The following is a 9,163-nucleotide window of genomic DNA, read 5'->3' as shown; positions in this document are numbered from 1 at the left end:
TATGATGGTGTGGTTGAATATGATGAATGGTAATAGCCTATAATGACTCTAGTGAGTGTGAAATGTGGATAAATGCAACCAATTTTGGATTTGGTGTGAAAATTGAAAAGTTAGGGTTCCTAAATCCCCAATTCTGTCCGGTTTTGGATCATAGGGTTAGAGGCAGAATTTGACTTTGCTCAAAACATGAAAGTTGTAGGTATTGATGTTTTTGAGGTGCCTACAAAATTTCAGGTCATTTGGATTAATGTAGAATGAGATATGACGAAATTACTGTAGCTGTTCTGCTTTGGTCAGAATGCGAAAACTGCGTTGGAATTTGGCTATTTTGGCTGGAATTAGTTTGGATTTTGAAGTTGGTGTCTTCTGATGCAATGTATCTGGATGTCTTATCTAACATATGCCTTTGGAATTTCGGCATTTGGACTTGTATAGACTAAGTTATAGTCATTACAGTTTTATGTGATTTACAAACCTGTTTTGGTAATTCTGGATTTGTATTTTGCATATTTGACCTAGTTGTGCTAGGATTTGGACTGAGTGGCCTTCTACATTATTGTACCCCTGTTCCTTAGCTTCGAAACGGTGGGTCTTACACCCCCATCCGATAACCGTAGTGAATTTGGTGCCATTACCGCATATTGAGGTCAAATACGGTTTGTGATTCTAGTACGTTTTTGGAAAGTTTATGGCTGGAACTTTGGCTTCACATTTGACTGAGTTACAAGCTGTTTGGGCTTCTGACCAAAACACCAAACTTATAGCCCTATATCAGAGCTTTCTAACGCCCTTGGAATTTCATGAATCGGATTTATAAAACCTGAGATATAGCCGAACAAACAAGGCCTGCCCGTGAAAATGACCAGAAATCTGTTTTGGTCCTGATGACCAATTTCCGTTCCGAATTTGGATTGCCGACCTTCATGAAAGTTGTTCCATTTGGAATGAACTATATAACTGCCAATTTTCAGCTCTTTTGACCATGTGTAGCATAGAAAACAGTTCGTACTCAAAACTGACCATTTGTGCATTGGCCAGATTTCGTAAGTGATTGTGTTTGGTTCATTTGGGACTGAAGCCTCCAGTTTCAGTTCTGGATGTCTTCATAACAGTTGTTGTTCATCCTTTAAGCTTCGATTTGGCATCTCATCCGCCTTAATCCGATATTCGTAGCTCAACTTATGGGTGAACTAGAAATGAGTATCAAATCTGCCGGTTGCCGTTTCCGCACGCGTGCGTGTGCCGATGTTGCTGTTTTATTTGTTTTGGGCACGTTAGTGGCCGTTTATGACATCATGTGATGCAATCTTCTATTTCAGATCGTGGTGAGCTAGGCGGAGCTGGTGGGCCCTACTAGCGAACACGCACGAAGTGATTTTCACGTTTGTACTACTTTTGTACTTTGTGTAAGTATTCAGGCCGGTTTGGTGTGTTTTCTTTGCTATGTGTTTGAGATATGTGAAAAGGGCACTTAGGCGAGGGTGTACTTTATCGCACTCGACCTAAACCCTAATTTGAATGTATAATTGTACTTAGCATATGTATATGAACCTTTTGGAACCAAAACCCTTGAGCTTGTGGCTCGGGGCGACTTTCGAATAAAGTTTGTGAAGTTTGCAAAGTTTGTGATTTTGAATAATTTTGTGAAGTTTGTGAGTTTGGGGCGAACTCTTGACCTGGTTGGACTATTCGAGCCGGTTAGGGCTTGGTCGAAGGCAGTCCAACTTAGTCTGAGGTCACCAAGTTTGTAGGTTCATTTTATGAACCAATTTTGTGAATCCGGTTCACCGAGAAGGTGACCAAGTTTGTGACCCGAGCTTGTGACTCAAGCTCAAGTTTGTGATTTCGTTCGCCCGGGCAAGTTTGTGAGGTGACTGGCCAGTGAGGGTGATAAGGTGTCGGTGGGTGTACAAGTGAAGTTCTACGGACTATTATTTGCGGTCGACGGAGTGTCGGCAGGAGATCACGCATGGCACATGAGTTGGCTTTGGAGCCACCTGTATCCTTATTATGTGATGTTACTTTTCTGCTTTTGCTTTACTCTTATTGTGTAACTATTACGTGAAATTTATGCTTTCGCCCCTGTTTACTTACTAAGCATATAGCTTACCCCATTCCTTTTGTTTTCCTTAGCAGGGGCCGACGCGGGGACTTTTGGCTCGTATACTAGTATAGTTAGTTTGGCTTGTAATAGTTGAACAGTTAGGATGTTTGTTTTTGTTTTGGTGGTTTGACTCGATACTTTTGGAGAATGTAATTATAACTCTTTTGGGATTGTATATATTGTATTTAGTGCTCTTTCGAACTTTAAGTTTTGAGTCCTGGCGCGAGCTAGGCAGGCGGCCCGCCGATACCCTTGGGTTCGCCCTTGGGAGAAGTGGGGTCGTCACAATACGACTAGTAGTCGAGCCTCACATGTGCATTCTGTTTACTCGATTCTGGAAGTAAAACCTTCAATTGGTTTATTTTGATTATTTTAGGGTTTCTTGGCGATTAAGGCCAATCTGAAGTGAAACTTTTTGAAGTTGAATCGGTGAGTGTACCACTCCCCTCCATTGCTGTTTAACTTGATTTCTGCTCTGCAATCTGTTTATTTGTTCGAGACGAGGGTGTACTTTATCACACTCGTTCTCTAGTCTGTTCATATGCCAATTTACTATGTAAAATTTGAATCTGTTATCTGTGTCTGCATCTGTTCGGATTTCTATGACCTATGAGCTCAATCCTGTGGCTAAGTTATTCGAGTCGGGCCGGCAAGGGCCTGGACGATTAGATAACGAACCACGGTAGTCTGTTCGGGGATTTTTGGGTATTGAGACCCTTGATTCCGGTATACTCGAGTATTACCATTTCTGTTCGGTTACGGTGAGCGGGCCCGGTAAAGGGGTGTTTGGTGGACGGAATTCGGTGTAAAGAGGGGTCTACGGACGTTTGGTTCTATATACGTTGATGGAGAGTCAACCGGTTTAGATCAAGTACTGCGCTGGAAATTTGGCTCCTGAGAGCCACCCGTATCCTTCTGATTTGAATCATTGGTTCCTTTGCTTTACATCTGGCATGTGTATCTGATTTGTAAAATGTGAAATGCCATGATTTTTCTGCTATATATTTGGTACCTCATTGAGCGCAAGCTCACCCCTTTCTGTCCCTTTTGTTTTCCTTACAGGAAAATAAACACTTTTGGTCTGGATTTGACAAATGGCTGCCAAACTGAGCTAGTCGAACATATCTTTTGTATAGCTCATGTATTAAAACCCTAAGTGTACTTTTGGGGCGTTTTCTCTTCTGATTTGGCAAACCGTGTATATGTATCAACTTTTGAAAACTTTTGTATGTCCTTTTGGATTGTAATTGCTAAAGTTCAGATGTGAATGTTTGTTAGCTATTTCGGTTGGGTTCTGACGGGTCGGTTACTATTCATGGCCGACTCCGGATTTCATTTTTTTTATTTTGGGTTATTTTACCATTTTGACTTGTTTACGCTCGTTTGTAAGTTCCGGATCGCTATAGATAGTTCTGGTCTGCATCGTTAGTCCTGGCGAGAGCTGGGCAGGCAGTCCGCTCACCCCTTTGGTTCGCCTTAGGGGAAAGTGGGGCTGTCACATTGCGACTCAAAGCATCGGCCACTACATTCGCCTTTCCTGGATGGTAGTTGATGGTACAGTCGTAATCCTCCAAAAATTCCATCCATCATCGCTGCCTCATGTTCAATTCCTTCTGTGAGAAGAGGTACCTCAAGCTTTTGTGATCGGAGTAAACCTCGAAGGTTACCCCATATAGGTAGTGCCTCCACTTTTTAAGAGCAAAAACAACTACGACTAACTCCAGATCGTGGGTTGGATAGTTCAGCTCGTGGGGTTTTAACTTTCTCGAGGCAAAAGATATCACATTGCGGTTCTGCATTAGCACACATCCTAGACCTTCCCGCGACGCATCGGTATACACAACAAACCCGTCACCTCCGTTAGGTAAAACTAGAATTGGAGCCATGGTCAATCTTTTCTTTAACTCTTGAAAACTTGTCTCGCTTCGGGCATTCCAAATGAATCGCCCATGTTTCTTCGTCAAGTCGGTTAGAGGACCGGCTAGTTTGGAAAAGTCTTTGATGAAACGCCGGTAATATCCAGCCAGTCCTAGAAAGCTGCGGACCTCGGTGGGATTTTCTGGCCTCTTCCAATTAGTCACAGCCTCTACTTTCGCCGGGTCAACTGAAATACCCTCTTGAGAAATTACGTGTCCCAGAAAAGCAATTTTCTCCAGCCAAAATTCGCACTTGCTGAACTTGGCGTATAGTTGATGGTCTCTTAGGGTTTGTAAGACAATCCTCAAGTGCTGCTCATGCTCTTCACGTGTCTTGGAATAGACTAGAATGTTGTCGATGAAGACTACAACAAATCGATCTTGGTAGGGCTTAAAAACCCTATGCATTAAATCCATGAAGGCGGCAGGAACATTGGTTAGTCCAAAGGGCATAACTGCGAACTCGTAATGCCCATATCTCGAGTTGTAGGCAATTTTCGGAATATCCTCCTTCCTGATTAATAACTAGTAATACCCTTGGCGGAGATCTAGTTTTGAGAAAACCACCGCTCCTTGCAACTGGTCAAACAACTCATCTATGTGGGGCAGTGGATACTTATTTTTCACCGTAATATTATTCAGGCCCCGATAATCGATACACATCCTCAACCCACCGTCCTTTTTCTTGACAAACAGGACAGGAGTTCCCCAAGGAGACCCACTCTCTTGAATGAATCCCCGCTCCAGAAGATCCTGTAATTGCATCTTTAGCTCCTTGAGCTCTGCAGGAACCATTCGGTATGGTGTTTTTGAGATAGGTGAGGATCCCGGTAGCAGGTCTATTTTGAATTCAATCTCTCTTTCCGGAGGCAGAGCTACTAGCTCATCAGGAAACACGTCCGAAAATTCCTTCACTATGGGCACGTCCTCCACTTTCAACTTATCCGTGGGGGTATTAATCAGAAAGGCTAAAAATCCTTGCGCCCCTCTACTTAGCAATTTCCTAGCCCGAATACCCGAAATCAAAGCAGATGAGGCTAACCTACCCCTTATATCCAACCTTATGGTTGCCTCACCAAGGATGCGGAATGCTACCACCTTTGTTTTACAGTCCAGTTGGGCATTATACTTGGCTAGCCAATCCATACCCAATATCACATCATACCCTTTGAGGACTAAGCTTATCAAGTCCCCTAACAATCTCTTCTCTCCTACCCACACTTCACAATCTTTATAAACCATACTAGTAACCAAACGTTGATTCCCCGTAGGTGTACTAATTTCTAGGTCGTATGGTAAACTACCAGGTTTTATATCGATGCCACACATGAAATCAGGGTTAACAAAGGAATGAGTGGCACCAGGATCAATTAAAGCTTTGGTAAAACGGTGGAAAATAGGGATCGTACCTTCTACGACCTCCGAAGAATCTGGGACCTGTTGGGGCTCTAAGGAATACACTCGAGCTGGCACCTTAGGTTTGGACCCATCTCCCCTAACTGGTCCAGCATTGGTCTTTGGCGCGGTTTGAGCTCCCTTTTCGTCTTGCTTTAAGAGTGGACAGGTAGCAAGCTTGTGGTCTGCGCTTCCGCAACGCAGACATTTACCTCTCTTCTTCCAGCAATTATCTTCAGAGTGATTCGGCTTTCCGCAGTACCCACAAGGCCCACGGGACGCCGAACCTGAACCCTTTATCCCCTTGTCCAGAGCTGCTTCCAGGAAAACCCCGCTTCTTCGCCTGGAAGTTCCATACTTGGAATCTGGCACTCTCTACCCGTTAGGCCTTATCAACGGCCTCAGTAAAAGCATTGATTTGAGCCACTGCGAGGTCCTTCTGAATCTCCACATTTAGGCCCTGGATAAAACGCCTAATTCGCCGTTGCTCTGTCACAATCAACTCAGGCGCAAATTTGGACAGGCGGGTGAACTGGCTCTCGTATTCCGTCACCGATTGAGCTCCTTGGCGGAGTCGGATGAACTCATCTTCCTTCCTCTCCTGAACCAGAGGAGGGAAGAATTTCGTGTTAAACTCTCTCATAAAATTTACCCAAGTCCTGGGCGTTTGTTCCCGTTCCCATTTTTTCCGTATGACATTCCACCAAGAACTGGCCGCCCCTTCCAGCTGGAAAACGGCAAAAGTCACCTGCCGTTCTTCGGTATAGTGCAGGGCAGCGAAAATATCGACCATCTTTTCGAGCCACGTTTCGGCGACATCCGGATCGGGTCCCCCAATGAACTTGGGTGGAGCAAACTTTTGAAATCGTTCGAGAGCTCTGTCTTCGCTCTCGACATGATTGCCAGGGTTTCCAGGATTAGGGTTTGGATTCTGGCCTTGTTGCTGCACCACTTGTGCCGGCAGGTTGGTCATTTGCTGCATAGCGGCAGCTATCTGTACATTGGGGTCAACTATCGGTTCAGGATTGGGTCCAGAGGAGATTTCCCCAGCACCCTGGTTTGGCGTAGGTTGCCTATTCCCGCGCCCACGTCCACGTCCACTACGTGTTCCTTCCATAAACTTTACTTGGTCTAGGCAATTGTACTAAACCAATATAATAACAATGCATGTAAGTAAAACCCAAAAACTTTTAAAAATATATATATACATTCCAAACAAGGCACACAACACACATAGCAACAAGCAGTCAAGTCAAATATAGTCAAGTCAAGTACAAACATGGACAATCCCCAAGGGAATGGCCTCATCAAAAGAAATATACACGTAGCTAATCCAACGCACAAAACGATTAGCTAAGGCTCTTTCCCTATCCCTATATACAGAAACAAAACTATCCATAACCTAGGAGTCGCGACCTAGTCCGTCGATGGGCTAGTAGACCCACCCGACGGGGTAGATCCAACCCCAGCCTCGGCCCCCGAACATGAGTCCTCGTCGCTCACGCCCTCGACCACGTCAGTACAGAGGTTCAGGATCGAGGCAGCTCGAACCTTCACCTTTCGGGCTCTCTTAGCCTCGCGCTCACGGACTTCCCTAAGCTGAGTACAGAGGTCATCCACCCTATCCTCTACCTCTAGAACGTCGTACTCCAAGCCCTTAATGCGCTCGACCTGTTTCTCATTGGCCGCCCTAAGCTGGGTCACCTCGGCCTCAAGCCTAGCGTTATCTGCGGCTAACTCCTTACGTTCCTCGGCCACGACCCACACTAAAGCATTAGGGTAAGCATAGGTATGGCGGCACTCACACCGTCTGAGGCGGTTAGACGGACTCCAGCGCACGACGGCCCCTTTTGGCCATATCTGGTATGGAATCACGGGGAGCGCTCCACGAGGTCTCTCGCCCGGAGGACTATCACTAGGCTCACCCTGTCTGGCCATCCTACACCAAAAGAGAAATTAACCATAAATAAGCTTAAAGGCCATAAACAAAGAACCCTCAAATCGTGCATTTCTATTACACCCAGGCTAATTCAAACCTAGGCTCTGATACCACCTGTGACAGCCCCACCTTCCCCTAAGGCGAACCAAAGGGGTTAGTGGACTGCCTGCCCAGCTCTCGCCAGGACTAATGGTGCAGTTTAGAGCGATCTATTACGTTCCAGAACTCACAAACGCGCGTAAACAAGTCAAAATAAAAAAAAATAAAATCCGGAGTCGGCCATGAGTAGTAACCGACCCTTCAGAACCTAACCAAATATCAAGCCAACATTCACATCGTGAACTTTAGTATTTACAATCCAAAGCGGCATACAAAAGTATTCAAAAGTGGATACATGTATGGTTTGCCAATACAAAAGAGAAACGGACCCAAAAGTACATTTAGGGTTTCAATAAATGAGCTATACAAAAGATATGTCCAACTAGCTCAATTCGGCAACGAAATATCAATTGCAGTCCAAAAGTATTTATTTTCCTGTAAGGAAAACAAAAGGAATAGAGTGAGCTAATTGCCTAGTGAGATAATACTACTCAAGCAACCAAGTTCATAGATGCATCAAGCTTTTCAGTCCAATTCATCAAAAGTAAATAAAGACACACATCAATAATGATGATAAAAGGATACAGGCGGCTCTCAAGAGCCCTTTTCCTCGTTTTCATTCTTGATCGGATCTCATTGACTCTCCGTCAATGTTTAAAAGTAAACAACCGTAGACTTCACTTTACTTCCATTCCTTCCACCTAACATTCCCCTACCCGGCCCGAACTCCAAACACTTGCACTATGGTATTACTCGAGTATACCGGAATCGAGAGTCTCTCATACTACAAGATTCCATAACAGTCCCCAAGGTTCATTAATTGGCACGACCAAGCCCTTGCCGGCTCGATTCAATCAACTACCAATGGGGTTGAGCTCAATGGTAACAATCATGGTCGTTGGATACTCGTCCAAACGACACCAAGTCAAGTACTTTCATTTCATCTAACATTTCATGTCACATTCCAATAACATCAGAAGCAATAAGTGAGAGTGATAAAGTACGCTCTCAATTCAATCATTTAACATTCAACGCATCAAGTTCAAGTATCAAAGCCATATAGTAACACACAAGTGAGTAGTACACTCACAAAGCTTGCAAATGGTGTTTCATGCACTTCCGTCAAAAGAACGTCGTGAACCACCGTCACGCCCTAAAACATGCAAAAAAGTACAATGAGACTCGATAACGAGTCATAAACCAATGCCAAATTCGACCCCAATAGGGTTCCATAAGCATATACAAGCATTAGAGGAAACCAGAAAAAATCCGGAAATGGAATTAGCTTTAGCCTGAAAAAACCGTTTTTGACCTCAATTTTGCGGTAATGGTACCAAAGGCACTACGATTATCGGATGAAGGTGTAAGACCACCGTTTCGAAGCTAAGAGATAGGGCTACAATGTTCCAGAAGGCAACTCTGTCCAGTTTCGAGTGTAACAAGGTCAAAAATGCAAGATACCACACCAGAACCGGAAAAACAGATTCACAAAACGCATTCTGGTGTAAACATCATAAAACAAGCTACCTAAGTCCAAATCCAGTAATTCCAAAGCCATCCGTAAGCTTAGAAACAGGGCTACATTTCATCAGAAGACCTAAACAACCAATTCTGAAGCATTCCTAACCAAAATAACCAATTACAGACGCAATTCTCAAATTCGGGTAAAACCAGGACAGCAAGGGTAATTTCGACTTTTCTCAAGCTACG

Source organism: Coffea arabica, chromosome 1c (assembly GCF_036785885.1).
Source record: "Coffea arabica cultivar ET-39 chromosome 1c, Coffea Arabica ET-39 HiFi, whole genome shotgun sequence".
In the NCBI taxonomy this organism is placed as follows: domain Eukaryota; kingdom Viridiplantae; phylum Streptophyta; class Magnoliopsida; order Gentianales; family Rubiaceae; genus Coffea; species Coffea arabica.
Note: the sequence above shows the minus strand (reverse complement) of the source record.